Genomic DNA, 16,972 nt, shown 5'->3' with positions numbered 1-16,972 from the left:
AAAGCACAGCCTCTGCTCCCTACCTTGAACAAGGAGTATCTCCTCATCACCGCCCTTACTGACCTTCAATGTGGGATAGCTCCTCTAGGCCCTCCTGCACCCACGCAGCCACCACTCCTTGGACGTGGGGTTGGTCCTCCCGGCCACTGTCCCTGGCCTCGGGAGTGGGGTTGGTCCTCCTGGCTGCCGCCCCTGGCCTTGGGCATGGAGGCATGGGGTAGCTCCTCACGGCCCCTGCCCCTGACCTCGGATGTCAGGTAGCTCCTCCTGGCCGCCGCCCCTGACCTCCGATTTGGGTAGCTCTTCTCAGCTGTTCCTGCGCTGTTGCAGCCTGGCACTCTCGGTGGCTGCCCCTGACCTCTGACGTGGGGTAACTTCTCTTGGCCGCTGCCCTTCGGGCATGGGGTCCTCCCGGCTTTGCCCCTGACCTCGGACATAGGGTAGCTCCTCTCTGGGTGCAAAAATGACATTGTGCAGTTATGTAAGGGAACAACAGACTGGTTCCAAATAGGAAAAGGAGTACATCAAGGCTGTATATTGTCACCCTGATTATTTAACTTGTATGCAGAGTACATCATGAGAAACGCTGGACTAGAAGAAACACAAGCTGGAATCAAGATTGCCAGGAGAAATATCAATAACCTCAGATATGCAGATGACGCCACCCTTATGGCAGAAAGTGAAGAGGAACTCAAAAGCCTCTTGATGAAAGTGAAAGAGGGGAGTGAAAAAGTTGGCTTAAAGCTCAACATTCAGAAAACGAAGATCATGGCATCTGGTCCCATCACTTCATGTGAAATAGATGGGGAAACAGTGGAAACAGTGTCAGACTTTATTTTTAGGGGCTCCAAAATCACTGCAGATAGTGACTGCAGCCATGAAATTAAAAGACACTTACTCCTTGGAAGGAAAGTTATGACCAACCTAGATAGATAGCATATTCAAAAGCAGAGACATTACTTTGCCAACAAAGGTCCAGCTAGTCAAGGCTATGGTTTTTCCAGTGGTCATGTATGGATGTGAGAGTTGGACTGTGAAGAAGGCTGAGCACTGAAGAATTGATGCTTTTGAACTGTGGTGTTGGAGAAGACTCTTGAGAATCCCTTGGACTGCAAGGAAATCCAACCAGTCCATTCTGAAGGAGATCAGCCCTAGGATTTCTTTGGAGGGAATGATGCTGAAGCTGAAACTCCAGTACTCTGGCCGCCTCATGCGAAGAGTTGACTCATTGGAAAAGACTCTGATGCTGGGAGGGATTGGGGGCAGGAGGAGAAGGGAACGACAGAGGATGAGATGGCTGGATGGCATCACTGACTCAATGGATGTGAGTCTGAGTGAACTCCGGGAGTTGGTGATGGACAGGGAGGCCTGGAGTGCTGCGATTCATGGGGTCATGAAGAGTCGGACATGACTGAGCGACTGAACTGAATTGAACTGAACTGAATAGTGATGTTGAGTATCTTCTTATATGCCTACTGGCCATCTGTATATTTTATTTAGAGAAATGTTTGTTGAGATTTTCTGCCCATTTTTTGATTGGTTTGTTTTTTTTCTTGTTGCTGAGTTGTATGAGCTGTTTGTATATTTTGGAGATCAGGCCCTTGTCTGTTGCATCATTTGCAAATATTTTCTCCCATTCTATAAGTTGTCTTTTTTAATGGTTAAAGGAAAATAATTTTCAGTACAAAATTCTCTACCCAGCTAAACTCTCAATGAAGTGTCATGATAGGGTTACCAGTTAGCTTTTGCCATAAAAGAAATCACCTTAAGATTCATTAATTCATTTAATGAAGCAAAACATTTATTATTTATCATAATTCTCTGGGTCATCAGTGTGGTTTTTCTGCTGACTTGGTGAATCTTTCCAGTCGGGGGCTAGATCATCTAGGATGGCCTTGCACACACATGTTGCAGGCTTGGAGGTCTAAAGCAGAAGGAAGAGGGGCCCTCAGTTGAAATAGCTTATCTCTGTTCCACATCACACAGTCTCCCATCTTCCAACAAACTAACCCATCTTCTTCCCATGTTGGTTTTGGGGTTCCAAAAATCTGCAAGAGAAGACACCACCAATGTACAAGCATTCCCATTTCTGCTCACCTCATGTTTGATACTGTCCCATTGACCAAAGGACTTCCCAGATGGCTCAGTGGTAAAGAATCCACCTGCCAATGCAGGAGACACAGGAGTCATAGGTTTGATATCTGGGTCAGGAAGACCTGCTGGAGGAAAGAATGGTAACCCACTCTAGTATTCTTGTCTGGGAAATCCCATGGACAGAGGAGGCTGGTGAGCTACTATAGTTCATGGGGTCGCAAAAGGGTTGGACATGACTTAGTAACTGAGCACAATGGTATGAATTCAAGGTGGGGAATTATTGCAGCTGTTTGGTAAACAAATTACCACAGATAGACTAAAAACATTTTTTATATGCAAGGTCTCCCCAAATTGATGTTTCACGCAATATTTTTCAGTTGTTGGAGAAAGTGCTCCACCAAAGTAAAGAAGTAAGTTAAGAAAAAAGGAGACCTGGAATCCAGAAAATGGAGGATCTATCACAAAATAAAATTAAAAAAAAAAAAAAAAACATTCTTAGGAGGTCACATGAGGACAGATCTATGGCAAACACAGAGAACAATCAGTTCAAATTGAAGTAGATCAGGAAAGATTCTAAAAATGACTTTTTAACAAGGTGAATTTGATAGAACACTTTATGTATTTCAACCTACCCAGAGTTTTGACAATTAGGGGGAAATGGTTGGGGTTGACTTTGTGATATGTAAATAGAAAACCAAATGTAATAAGCAAACTAAAAAAAAAACAAAACAAAACAATTTTCTTAGTTCTAGGAAAAACAAACATTATGCAAGAAAGAAAAAACACTTGTTATTTGTCACCATTATAGGACAAATCAATTCTGTTCTGCATTTATTTTGGAACCAGTATATTGAGGGATTAAAATTTCCAATAAGTGGGGAAAAAACAAAACATTTTTAATCACTGTTTTCACTCACAATCTCTCAGATCTTCCTTCCCTGCTCAATAGTAAATCCTTTAGCACTTTGGGCAGGTCCCATAACTTTCTATTTATGTTCAGTTGTTAAAGTTCAGTCCCATCCTGTTAACAAGTCTGGACTCATATCTGATTCAAAACTTTCCCTCCCCTTCACTGCAAGTCAGGCATTTGGCTTGAAGAACTTGGAGCAGGAAGGAAGACATTGTTTCATGGCTGCCCTTCTCCATCTGCAGATTCCAGATGCTTTGGGGACAGAAAAGGCGAGGAAGATTGGAAGGAGGGGTATTGGTGGAAGACAAACTTCTCCTTACTTAACCGGAGTCTGGCCTCTCTCTGCCCAATCTTGACTGGTCAGTAAGGCAAGGCATGTGGGGCAGACACCCAAAGCTGACTCTTTTGTGTGGTTCATAAGTATGTTGATGGGGATATCAGAGGAGCCTCCTCACTCCATAGTACACTGATGTGGGATATCTATCCTCCCAACTCCATCTATTCTATCCTCCAGGGGGCTGGTCCATCCAACAGCCCCTTGCTTCTGCGGGGCCCTCATCCTATAGGCAACCCTCTTATGTGAAATATCAGCAAAAGAGCTCAAGGCCACCTTCTGGATGGTATGCTCAATTCACTAGAGACTCACAGCCCCTTCCCAGTTGGTGCTGGTGTAGGTCATAGCACTATTGCTGCTCCTTTTCTGCACCCTTGTGTCTCCCTCCAATTCCTGTCCTTGTCTTGGGTGTTCAGGGGCAGATCAGCAAGTCTGATGCCTGGGGTATGAGATGCCCATCTCTTTCTGCCTTGTGGCAGACACATCCAGGCTTTACAAATGAGTATCTGAGGGGTCCCTTTATTCGAAGTTAGGGAAGGAAAAGCTATCCCTGTGCTCCCCCTGGGAGAATGGCAATGCCATCTTACCACAAGCACTGTACTCCCCATGAGGTTAGCAACTCTGAAAATTCAAGGCTTCTTATGTCAACTGCCACCGCCCCCTCCCTTACCTTTCATCCTTGGTGTGGCACGAGGGTCATGGCTGGAAGTTCTACCGCCTCCTAGGAAGCCCCAGAGGGAGCTGTCTGACTCCCCTCTGCCAAAGAAGTAGGGTTCTTTGAGCCTTTTACTTTCATATTGGGGTTTTAGTCACAATTCTGGGACAACATGCTATTATATCTGTTCCTATATCTGTCTCTCTGGCTAAACTGTGATCTTTTAAAGACAGATGCCTTATCTTATTCCTCAATGTATCACAGCCCTTAGCATAGCACTAGACATATAACAAGACCTCAGTAAATGAAGAGTGAAAGAAGTAGGAATGAAAGAATAATTGATAGATAAATTTCAATAGATAGATAGAACTGCTTTCCAGCTTCCACTGATATTAATAAAGAGTAAACCAGTACTGGTCTTGTGTATTCATCTCAGCCTGAGACTGCAAAAGCATAGCAGTGAGAATTCAATTTTAGAGGCCCCTGAAATTGATGGTTTTAGGCTCTCTTTTCATCCTCTTTCACTCCTTTTATTCCTCATTCTCACAGGCTTTGCTAACCTCAGAAACAATGATATTAGCACCATATTAAAAAGAAGAAAAATAAACATTTTTCATCTAAAGTAACTGGATGAGAAATTTTTAAGAACCCTGGTATTTTTAAGTAGAAAGGCTTTTAAATTTTTCCACGATTCTAGGATGATATAAAATAATTCCTTAAAGCTTCAGAATTTTGCTTTGCAAATGCTTCCTAGGAGTCAGATCAGGAGAGGGAGAAAAACAAAAAGCCTAGCTTCCCCATTGCTAACTTTTAATTTATTTCTTCCCCAAGATCCACCTTCCCAGGAATATAATTCATCAGCATTTCTGAATGTCTGAGCCATGAAAAAGGACCAGAAGTCTAGAATCATGGATTGCCCCCATAACACTTTCACCAACCTCCTGTGAGACTAAGCAAGTAATTCCATTTGGTTTCCTCATTGTGAAATGAGGAAGTTGAAGTTCCTGAATGCTGTCCCCCTCTAAAATCCTATAATTTTATAATTTATTCAGTAACTCTAAGAGCCATGAAAACTCTGACAGCAATAAAATTTCTTCTCTACAGAAAAAATAATTTCCAAACCAAATACAGTAGGCAAATAATACCCTCTCCCAAATCCCCACCAAAGATGCCCACACTTCTCTGGATGTTGTGAATATGGTATATTACAAAGAGACTTTGCAGATATAATTGTTATAGACCTCAAGATATAGAGATGGTCCTGAATTATCTGTGTGGGCCCAATTTAATTACATGAACCCTTAAAAGCAGAAAAAATTCTTCTGTTGGGATGAGAAATGTGGCACAAAGGGAAATCAGAGAGATTCAAACAGTGAGAGGAACTCAACTTCTGTTGAGCCATATGGACAGCTTGAGGAGGACTGTAGGCAGCCTCTAGGAGCAAAGTCTGCCTGCCTCCCTCACTGACAGCCAGCAAGGAAACATACCTCAGTCCTTCAACCCCAAAGAACCAAACTGGTCCAACAGCCTGAATTGGCTTAGAAGAGATCCAATCCCAAAATCTCCAAAAGAGTAACATAGCCCTGCCAACACATTATTCAGCCTGTGATACCCAGAGCAAAAGAACCAACTGAGCCATAATACACTTGGACTTCCAACCCATGAAAACAGTAAGATAAGAAATTTGAATTGTAAATATCTGCATTTATGGCAATTTGCCACAGTAGCAACAGAAACCTTGTATGCCAAGTATACTTATATATTTTTTTTACCCTGAATTTTCTCCTTGTTTCTGAAGAAGAAAAGAGAGGAGAAAATGATGCTCCACAGTCAGCTATTGGATAGAAACTCATCAAGCCTCACCTTCACTGTTGCTAGTTAAATGTGCTTTAGTTGTGTACAAACAACATCCTTTCTGCTTTCCCCCTTTGAGTATTTATTTTCCAAAGTTGTCAATATTAATCATTCTGAAATCAAGCTTTAGGTTAAGAAATTTTAATTAAATTGTGCTAAGGAAAAAGGAATGATGTTTTGTTTTCAGTTTTTCCAACTCCTTTGTCTCTGGTCTTCAATGATGTGCCTTAATCAGAAAGAAGAGGAAGAGGGTAAAGTGTTTTATATCATATTGGCAACCTTTGTGCTACTCTCATTAAGAAACTTCAGCATTTTTATTACAACTTCCTCTAGCCAAAGAATTATACCTCAATAAACCTATTACATGACATCATTCCCTCCTAAGTTCAATGTTTATTCCTTATAGAACAATGACTGTATACCAGTCACTGTGCTAAGTATCAAATCTGGTTTTTCTTACTGTGGGTCCTAAATCATTGACGAATTGTAAAATTAACTTAGTGGATCATGACCAGAATTTCTTAAAATATGCAGTAGAATGGAACAGAAAATATCAGTGTATATTACACATAGTAAGGGTGACCATCGCTTCATTAAATTTTTGTTAAAGTTATGTGTTTCTCTCTGTGTGTACATTTGGGTACATTATCTAGTGATGCAAAAAAAAAAAAATGTATTTCCTGCTACAGATTATAGTCAAAAAATTGAAAGCATTTTTGATCCATCATCTCATTTAATCCTTGCAGTTACACTAAGACTGAAAAAAGCATGATCCTAAGCAGCATTCTTAGGATCAAATGGCTAATCAATACTAGATTTGGGATTCAAATCTAGATCAGTTGATTCAAGTTGATGCTCAACCATATGCTGTCTCTCTTTCACAGGATTAAGAAACCGAATAAGAAGCCATGTTCAAAGCTATGTTCACACCTTTCATTAAGCAGTTTAATACAGAGGAAATAATATATATTTCCTAGATATACATTTATTTTCCTAACCTCTCACTTGCATAGATCAGTTCAGCTTCCTACCCTATGTGAACCATTTTACATGAATCATGTTTAGGATGAAGACTGATTTGTGATATTTACCAAAATAAGATGTACCAGAATGAAAGTAAAATCAATGAAGTTAGCAATATACATTCAACAGGGCAGTACCTTCCCCGTTACTGTGTTTATCACTTGACAAGAAGGTAGTGTCTGTGTCAAAGGTTATTTGGGATTCTCTATCACTCTCAACTAATCCTCCCATTGATTTTCTCAAATTGCACTCCATCCCCACCCCCTCCTCTACCCCCAGCCTCAATTCCCTTCTCCAACCCAGCTGGGAAGGCAGCTGGACTGGGGTGGTCCTTCTAGCTGTCAAGTATCCTGCCATGTTCCAGCTGTGTGTTACAGTCGCCATCTAACTCATCCACACTTACAGAAGTGGAAATGGAGATACCACACTCCAAAAACCTTAACAGTGTTTTTCATAAATCATACACACCCTTAGAAATAGCATGGAGTTCTCTGATACTCATCTCTCTGTTCTACACTTCCCTGTCTGTCTCCCTGGTCTGTTTCTGGCAACCTGATTTCATGAGGGCATCAGGGAGCCCATCAAACACATAAAGCCATCAAGCCACACTTATTAACATTTCTTCCACATAATTTCTATTATTGGCATTAGAAACAGACGTAGGAAAAAAATATTTTAAAGGAATGTGATTTATTTTTCCTGATACTATCTTCTTATCCTCCCTACATTTTTTGTGGAGAGAACTGGCAAATATATTGAGAAGAAACCTCCAAGAATCACTTGAAATTATCCAGAGTCTCAACAGGTGAATGACAGGGTTTTCCATAGAAGTAAAACCAGTTCTTTTTCCTGCATCATGTGGCAATTTGAACAGCTTGCTGGCTTTCTGTATCGTTTTGCAGACTTGATCCAAATAGGTAAAAATAATTATAAGTATCTGATTCCTTTCACACTCCAGTGCGAGTCCTGCCACTTTGCAAGGATTAAAGAAAAAAACTATAAACTTTCTGCTGCAACCCTCCAATAACACCCTGTGAAAACCTGCACAGGAATAAAACCAGACTGCTCAAGGTACAGCATTTGGCATTCAAATTCTGTGCATCTAAAAGGGATATTGTGTGTTCCTTTAAACTCTGTGTGTGTGTGTGTGTGTGTGTGTGTGTTAGTTGCTCAGTTGTGTCCAAATCTTTGCAACCCCATGGACTGTAGCCCACCAGGCTCCCTTGTTCACAGAATTCTCCAGGCAAGAATACTGGAGTGGGTTGCCATTCTCTTCTCCAGGGGCTGTTCCTAACCCAGGAGTCAAACCCAGGTTTCCTGCATTGCAGGCGGGTGCTTTGCCATCTAAGCCACCAAGGAAGCCCTTCTTTAAATTATGTTACATTAAATAAGCCCCTGATTTCTCTAGTCCTTCCCAAGAAGGGTTGTGAGGGATGAGGGAGCCTCTTTTAAGTAAACTGAGCAAGTCTTTATTTACAGCCAGAGACAAACATAGCCCCACTACAGATCCAAAGAGCCCAAGTGACTACTGGAGTACCAGCCTAGATGCCAGAATTCATCATCTACCATCGCCACCCCAGAGCCCCAGAACTACAATGAATGAGCTCACCATAAAAACCATCCAAGAAGTATTAAAAATCCTCACATGCTTCTCTGCTGAGCAAGGTACATCCAGTCCTTGCGCAGAATGTCCCAACAACGCCAGAGGGAGAGCACAGGACTCTTCCTGGGCTTCAGAGCTTTCGCTCACAATCCCCTGGGAATGTTCTAGAGTGACATTCAAGCAACCAGTTCAGTCATTTTGACTGAGGCAAACTAGATTATTTGGCTACCAGATAAATCAACCAGATTTGATGTTCCAAATGATTGGTGAGTTCAACAAACTCAACACAAGCCCGCTGACAGGAAAGATACCTTCTTGGTTCTTGGTAGAATTCAGATGAATGACAAATATCTCAGATACAGAATAAAAAAGAAATTTCTGATACAAAAAATGGAGCATTTCTGGTAGCCAGACAGCCCATAACCACCAACCTCGAGAACAGCACTTTCTTCCAGGGGAAGCAATTATTGCTGCCAGGGGATTCCTTGGACCACGCAGATTAGAGAACTGCCACCCCAAAGTACTGACTGTACTCTGACCTCACCCTCGAGCTGCCTGGACCATTTCATTTTTAAAAACTACCCCAAGATTGTCCTGATTTTTAAAAGTGCTGTTGTAGCCAATGTTGATGCTGTAGAAGAAGCCAACAAATCAGGCCACACAGATTCTGGTCCAGAAATGCAACTAACCAGAAGAGCCTTCTGCTCTGAGCGACATGGGGATACGCCGAGGAGCCTCTGTGGGGCCATTCAACCTCTTTGTAAGAGCATATCTCAAAAACGGAAAAACAAAACGCAAATACATCATAGAAGGGTTTGTCACACTGAGTGTCCACCTTCCTTTCTCTACCATCCTCATAAGCAATGAAAACAAGAAGCAGAAGTAAAGCTCCAGTCTTACCCATCATCTGACATCTTAACACTCCTTTAATTCTTCCAGAAATAAAGCATGAGTGTTGAATCTGCCAGCAGAGAATTCTACCCTTCTCTGACCTTGGCAACACTGAAAGAGCACTGCTTTCCCACTGATCCGATAGTCCCTATTTGAATAATTACTCGAGATAATCACTACAAATAAACTTTCTCCCTATAATAGTAGCTGTTCCATTTCTGGCTTTAATGTTATTCACTGTCTTCCAAATAAACATCATTTCCCGATGCCTGGAAAGTTCCCATCTTGTTCCAAATTTACATATTACTTTTCCATTATCTCAAGGCAGTAATAATAATAATAATAACAGTTATAACATCTTCTTTCTCCTAGAAGAATCCTGGCCACTTCTTACACTTTTCTGGTTTGGAATTCTCCTATGGGCTTATTTTTTCTTTCTCCTCCTCCTCCTTAGTGGAAAATGTTACTGCTAGCTGCTGGATTTAATTTAATTTAATTTAATTATGGTATTTTCCACACATGCCCACAGGCTCTTGGTAATAGTTGCATTTTTAATAAATCTAATATATAATAATGACTTTGTTTTTAATTTTCCACTGAGAGTTGGATCCTGAGTTGAATGCAGAGCTTCAGACAGGGGTGTCTGGTTCACTCCATGCGATTGGGTTTCAGGGAGCCAAAGGGATCCTAATTGGAAAATGGTTGTGCTGTTAGCCCTCCATCTGCACCTGTGTTTCATGTCTTCAGCAAACATCCCATGGGATATGAAATGACACAGTTGCTCCAGTCAAAGTGACCAAATGGGTTATGTGGGTATTGCTCAGGCTGGCCTATGAAAGGAAAATGGAGGTGTGTGCATGGTCCCTGGCCAAGACCATTCTACAAACAGATTTTGTGGACAGCACTGTTTGATAATGGCCTTTACCTAGTGACTTGCCACCTGTAGTCACAAGTCGCTGGGTCAACTCAGAGGTAAAATTAAAGGCCGTCCAACCAAAAGATAAATAGTGTGACCATTGATCTCTCCTTCACAAAGATCACCATATGAGCATTGTCAGTGTTCATTGATTGATTGCTTTATGACTGTCCATGTCCCTTTAATTCAGCTACATGGTAAATTAAGAAAGCTTGGGGGTTTTTTCCCCCTTGGAAAAATTAAGAAAGACCCTTGTCTTTCTTCCCTATCCCAGGAACTCACTGGAAAGCTCAGCTCCATGGAATGTTCTCATCCATAACTAAGGCTGCATTCGTTGGGTGCTCACCATGCATTAGACACCACTGGAATACTACCTGAACTGCTTCATACAGCTTTCTCATGCAATTGTCCCCAGTCTATGGATGAGGACTGGAGAGCTACAGAGGTGAGAGAACTTGCTCAAGTTCACCCTGCTAGTCAATGGCAGAACCATCCAAGGACAGAGTCTAAGCCATTGACCACTAGGCTGTGCTTATTAAACAAAGCTCGCTTCCTGTACTCAGTCACTAAGTTGTGTCTGACTCTTCACAACCCCATGGACTGTAGCCCACCAAGCTCCTCTGTCCATGGGATTCTCTAGGCAAGAATACTGGAGTAGGCTTCTTGCCCTCCTCCAGGGGATCTTCCTGACCCAGGGATTGAACCCACATTTATGTTTCCCACACTGGAAGGCACGTTCTTTATCACTAGCACCTCCTGGGAAACTAAAGCTCAGTGCAGCAAAATCAGCAGCAAAGCACTCAGAAAGCAGTCCCTTTTGTTAATAAAGTGGGTGCACCCTCCTGAGGTCAAGTGTAACAAACCTAAGCTCTCCGAGCCTGTCCCTGAGACCCACCCAAGGAAAACTTCACGATGGATTCCAAGCAACTATGAGAAAACCGGGCAAGCAGGACAAGCCAGAGCTCAAATATGGAGCCAGTACAGCCCTGCCCTAGCCTTTCTCACTCAACCATCACGGGGGTGGCTGCTTCAAAAGGATGGCCAAAAGCAAGGGCTCCACCAGGACACCCTGGCCACCTTCCATGGATCCATGTAGGCCACGCAGGAAGGGCCTGAAGCATAGCTCACCCAAACCTTCAAAGAATATCTCATGATCCCCCTAGAATACAAGAGCATGGGAGGCCTGAGACAGGCAGCCAAGAGGCCCCTGCCCACTCACCTCCAAGGCTGTCGGGAGACAGCACTCCCGGCCTCCCAGGTTCTGATGAGGCCTAAGGCTTTTTGGCCTGCCTCCATCAGAGCAGAAACGCAGAGGATAAATCCTCTAAGGTCCTGGGATGTGACAGCTAAGGGGTGGAGGACGGGGGAAGGGGAGAGGGGGTGTGCCCAGGAAAATAGTTGTGCCATCTAAAGAAGGAACAAGTTTACCATGGTTTTTATCATTTTTCCATGGCCTAAGCTAGAGATTTTTCTTGTCTTGTACTCACACTTTCTTGCAGCTCACGATTGGCTCTGCGACAACAGGGACTTCCATAACCCATGTTGCTGTGGTCCAGCCCCTTTTATTCGAGGCTGTGTTTTTAGCTTGGGGAAATGACCACAGGGAGCTTAGTGCCATCAGCTGTTTTCCCCTTTGCTGAATATATGAATAATAAATGTTCTAAATCTAAAAGCAGCTCATTCTGTCTTTACCTGATCAGTCAGGGCCCTGGCCTTACATTGTATCTTGTGTGTGTTTGACAAACTGTCCCATCAAGGATGTCACCTCCTCAGACAATGTAAGGAAAATCAGCCAAAAAGATGTTTAAATAACATCTCTCATTTACTGCCTGCCCAATATGTATATATATAAATACACACATATATCAAACGCAGACATATAAACAAACATTCTTCTTTTGAAGGCATCCCTGAGAAAAAGAGAAAAGTCACTAACCAAGGAGCCTTTGTCTCTGTTTGCCTTTTGTTAAGCAAGCTGGTGGTAATTTGGGAAAATAAATGCAAATGCATTCAGTTTAACAAAATTAATATGTATTTTCTATAAACCAACTCGGCAGAATCCTCGGTGGGCACATATTTCAACATCAGAATTTAAAATTAAGTATGAATTCCGTATCTCAAAATCTATATGAATCCAAATGCGGAGACGTGTATGAGGATGGATCCCATTCACTCATCAAATCCCAGACGGGCCATAACAATAAAAAAGAATGCAGGGAACTCCCTGTTACCTGGCAGGGCTTGAGAATGGGCTGTTCTGGTTAACAAATACACAGATTGCCAATTTTCAAATAGCTATGTTCAAAGATGATGTGGAAAAGGATTAACACTAAAAGTACCATAAAGTTCTTTTAAACTTCTTTGGATTATTCAGGAGTCACTCATAAGACAGAGTAAATGAGTAATTATTAAGGGATTTAATTACTGTAGAGGGCTGCTTTGGAGGCTCCGTGGTAAAGATTCCACCTGCCAATGCGGGAGGCTCAGGTTCGATCCCTGGAGGATAAGATCTCCTAGAGGAGGAAATGGCAACCGGCTCCAATATTCTTGCCTGGGAAATCCCATGGACAGAGGAGCCTGGTGGGTGACAGTCTATAGGGTCGCAAAAGAGTCGGACATGACTTAGTAACTAAACAACAACAAAAATTACTGTAGAATACTGAATATATATAATAAGTAGAGGAGACAAACCTCATCCTAAAGTCCCAATCTGTTGAAGAGGCAAGATTTTCATTAATCACATTAGAAAACAAAGGTACCTCAGAGGCTTCAGAATTACCTCTGGGAAAACCAATTCTCACCTATCTGGCAGGGGCAGTTAAAGATTATCCAACGAAAGGACAACAAACAGCCACATTTTCATGTTATAATGTTTTCAAATGTCTTTCCATTTCATTCAGTGGATCAGCCCTTATAAATCCCAGGTACAATTAGCTTCACGGACATCATAGACAAAGGAAAGTTAAGTTACTCCCTTCTGCAAAATGTGAATGTATCTAACATGCCCAATCTCACTGGTCTACTCACACACACAAAAAAAAGTTACTACAAAGTCATCAACCTTTCCAGTTGGACTCCTCAACTGTTTTATTAAGAATGATGTCATCGTGCACTACTTCTTAGTCTACTTTTTAAAAATACATTTCTTTCCCCCTAGAAGCATCTAACCATAAAGACAGTCTACAGACTAGAGTCATTTGAAACTCATCCATCAGGTTTCAAATACACAAGCGAGAAGCCCAGAGGGGTGGAGAGGGGCCTGTTGGCACAGATGATCATAACAATAATTTTCATTTAAAAGCACTTCAGTGTGAAGGCACTCTGGTAAACCCTTAACAAACACCTAATTTAATTCTCACAATAAGCCCAAGGGCTAGATTTTATTATATCCATTTAGTGACTGGAAAGATGGAGCGTAAGCAGTTGAGTAATTGACCCAAGATCAAATGCTTCACCCCAGGTCTATGTCCCTCACCCTGGTCAAGTCACAGCAACTGGTACCCAGAACCCAGTGAGAAAGCTTCAGCATGCAAATGGAGCCCAGGATCAACAGTCAGGAGGTCACCGCCTTTGAGCTCATAACTCTTCCGTGGACCTGAAGTGGGGAGCAACCAGTGTTACAGAGACCTGCAAGAGACAGGCTGCTGCCATGGACTAACCTGCTGTTTCTTCTCACTAAACCACTAACCCTTTAAGGACAGAGAGTCTGTCTGCTTAATCTTCATCCTCCCAGTTTCTAGGATGCTGCCCTGTGCAAAGGAGGCTTTAAATAAACCTCCTTAAGCAGAACTTCATAATTCTGTTCGTAGAACAGGTTTGAATGGAAAACAGTTGGCTGTAACCAAAACTCAGCTTTACTCTTTTCCCCATTTGCCTCCTCAAACCCACCTATGACCAAGTTCTTTCTTGGCCTTAGGCAGATCCCAGAACTTTCTCAAGCACTCTTAAACAATGTAAAATGTGATCGACTCTAACAATCACCCAACCATAGTCCAGACTGACGCTATATCCAAACTCCAAAACAGTCAGGAACTTCTCCCCCTCATCCATGCACCCAACCCAGGCCTGTTGCAGAAAGGCGGATCCCTTCCAAGGCTTGAAACCCTGCTCTTGTCTAACACTCAGAAATGAATTGTCTGAGGAGACACATGTGCTGACAAAGCAAGAGATTTTATTGGGAAAGGGCGCCCGGGTGGAGAGCAGTAGGGTAACGGAACCAGGAGAACTGCTCTGCCGCATGGCTCGCAGTCTCGGGTTTTATGGTGATGGGATTAGTTTCCAGGTGGTCTTTGGCCAATCATTCTAATTCAGAGTCTTTCCTGGTGGCGCACGCATCGCTCGGCCAAGATGGATGCTAGCGAGAGGGATTCTGGGAAGTGGACGGACAACTGGTGTCTCCTTTAGACCTTTCTGGAACTCTTCCGGTTGATGGTGGCTTATTAGTTCTGTATTCCTTATCAGGATCTCCTGTCATAAAACAACTCATGCAAATGGTTACTATGGTGCCTGGCCAGGGTGGGCGGTTTCAATCAGTGTGCTTCCCCTAACAGACCCACTGACCGGAGAGGAGAGGATGCTCTTACTCACAAATTCTCCCTCTGTCTCTCAGCTGACCCTGGTGCTTCCCTGTGTGCCCTAGGGCACAGGGCAGCATGTCTCTCCTCTCGATAACTATGAGAAACAAACTATTTTCCAATGACGAGTCTCCTGATCTGTTGGTCTTATTATACCTCACATTTTTTATGAATACACTGTATTTTAAAACAGGAAGGCATCAAGATAACTAGAGGGTTATTATCATACGTAAAGGGCTCAGAAATCATAAGCATACTGGGGCCTTGAAGATATAAAACACTGACTTCCTAGTTACGCATGGGACAAGACACACCTAGCAGATACATCATTAAAATGCACCGAATCTCAGGACTTCCCTGGCAGTCCACTGGTTAAGATTCTATGCTTCCAATGCAGGGGATGCAGGTTCAACCCCTGGTCAGGGAACTTAGATCCCACATGCTTTGGGGCACAGCCAAAAGATTTTTTTGAAGAGAGAAAAAAGTACCCAATCTCTAATGTTTTCTTTAGCACCCCAAGCCACTTGAGGACAAAATCTGACTTGACTTCAAAAATCCATCCAAAATTAATAAGCACCTTCCATATTCAAATACTAGAAAAAATATATATAAATAAGATGTGGCTCCTGGCCCTCTAAGAGCTTACAATCTAATTTCATCAAGTGGAAAGTGAGGGGAGTGAAAATAGATACTTTTTTCAAAGTGGAGTATCATTGCTTTACATTGTAGTGTCAGTTTCTACTGTACAAGGAAGTGAATCAGCTATATGCACACATACACCCTTTCCCTCTTGGACCTCCCTTCCACCCCACCCCATCACACCCCTTTAAGTCATCCTTGAGCACCAAACTGAGCTCCCTGTGCCATTCAGCAGGTTCCCACTGGCTATCCATGTTACACGCAGTGATGAACATATGTCAACACTTCTCTCCCAGTTCATCCCACTCTCCCCTTCCACCACTGTATCTGCATGTCCATTCTCTACATCTGTGTCTCTATTCCTGCCCTGGAACTAGGTTCATCTGAACCATTTTTCTAGATTCCACATATACGCTTTAATATATGAGACTTTTCTCTTTCTGACTTACTTCACTCTGCATGATGACTCTTGTTCCATCCACATCTCTACAAATGACCCCATTTCATGACACTTCTAATATGCCACAGTGAAGATAATCACTGCAGTACCTCCAAGGTCATTTGAGAGTAAAGAGAATAGCCAAACAGGGTGAAGAAGTCTTCATCAGAAAGAGACAGCTTTGTCTTGAAAGATGAATGGGAATTAACTTGCAACAGGTGAAAAGGAACAGGTGACAGAGGGCTGCTTCAGGCAGGAGACAGGACCTGAATCTATTATCAGGTTCCATGTCCAGAACTACCAGTCATTTGATCTCCTGGAGAGTCAAATTCAAGGCAAGGGGCAACTGGTGAAAGAAGCAGTCTGGGGGAGCAGAAATTAAGCCACCTTAGACAGCTTCAGTTTATGTCAACTGCAACTCATGGGGAATTAGTGAAAGGCCAGTGAGCGATGCAGGGAGATTAGCATCTCCTCAGAGAGGAGGAGTAGAAATTGAGTAAGGGACTTGAAGAGAGTGCAGACTGGAACATACGTGTTCAAGCGTAAAGTCCTGTTAAGCCAAGCTTTTCCAAACATATCAAGTCAAATTCCCATTGTTTGTCCCAATTCATGTGGTTCTGTGAGCGTTGGGGATATAGTGAGGAGCATAGCTGCCTTCCATCTAGCTCTATGAATTCTAGAGTCTGCAAAGCAGATTGAACTGGTCAGGACTAAATCAAGATGATCTTTTAGTCAGTTACCCTAACAATTATGTATATTGAGATTATTGTGTTGTATGTCAACCTCTTGAAGGCACCAATACATAACCAGGAAGGAGAACGCTTCAGTTGAGTTTCAATCCTGGCAAATCCTTCTTTGCTAGTTTTTTCCCTTTACAACTTTGCTTATTAAAGATTAATCGTCTATGCAACTTGAAGTTCCATAAGTTTAACTTGAAAAAAGAGGGATTAATTTTGAAATTTAAAATTAATAAGAAAACTGTTAACAATCATAAGGTGAACAATATCGAAACAACTGCATTTCAAAAGCATGTTTTTTAT

Source organism: Bubalus bubalis, chromosome 5 (genome assembly GCF_019923935.1).
Source record: "Bubalus bubalis isolate 160015118507 breed Murrah chromosome 5, NDDB_SH_1, whole genome shotgun sequence".
NCBI classification, from domain to species: domain Eukaryota; kingdom Metazoa; phylum Chordata; class Mammalia; order Artiodactyla; family Bovidae; genus Bubalus; species Bubalus bubalis.
Note: the sequence above shows the minus strand (reverse complement) of the source record.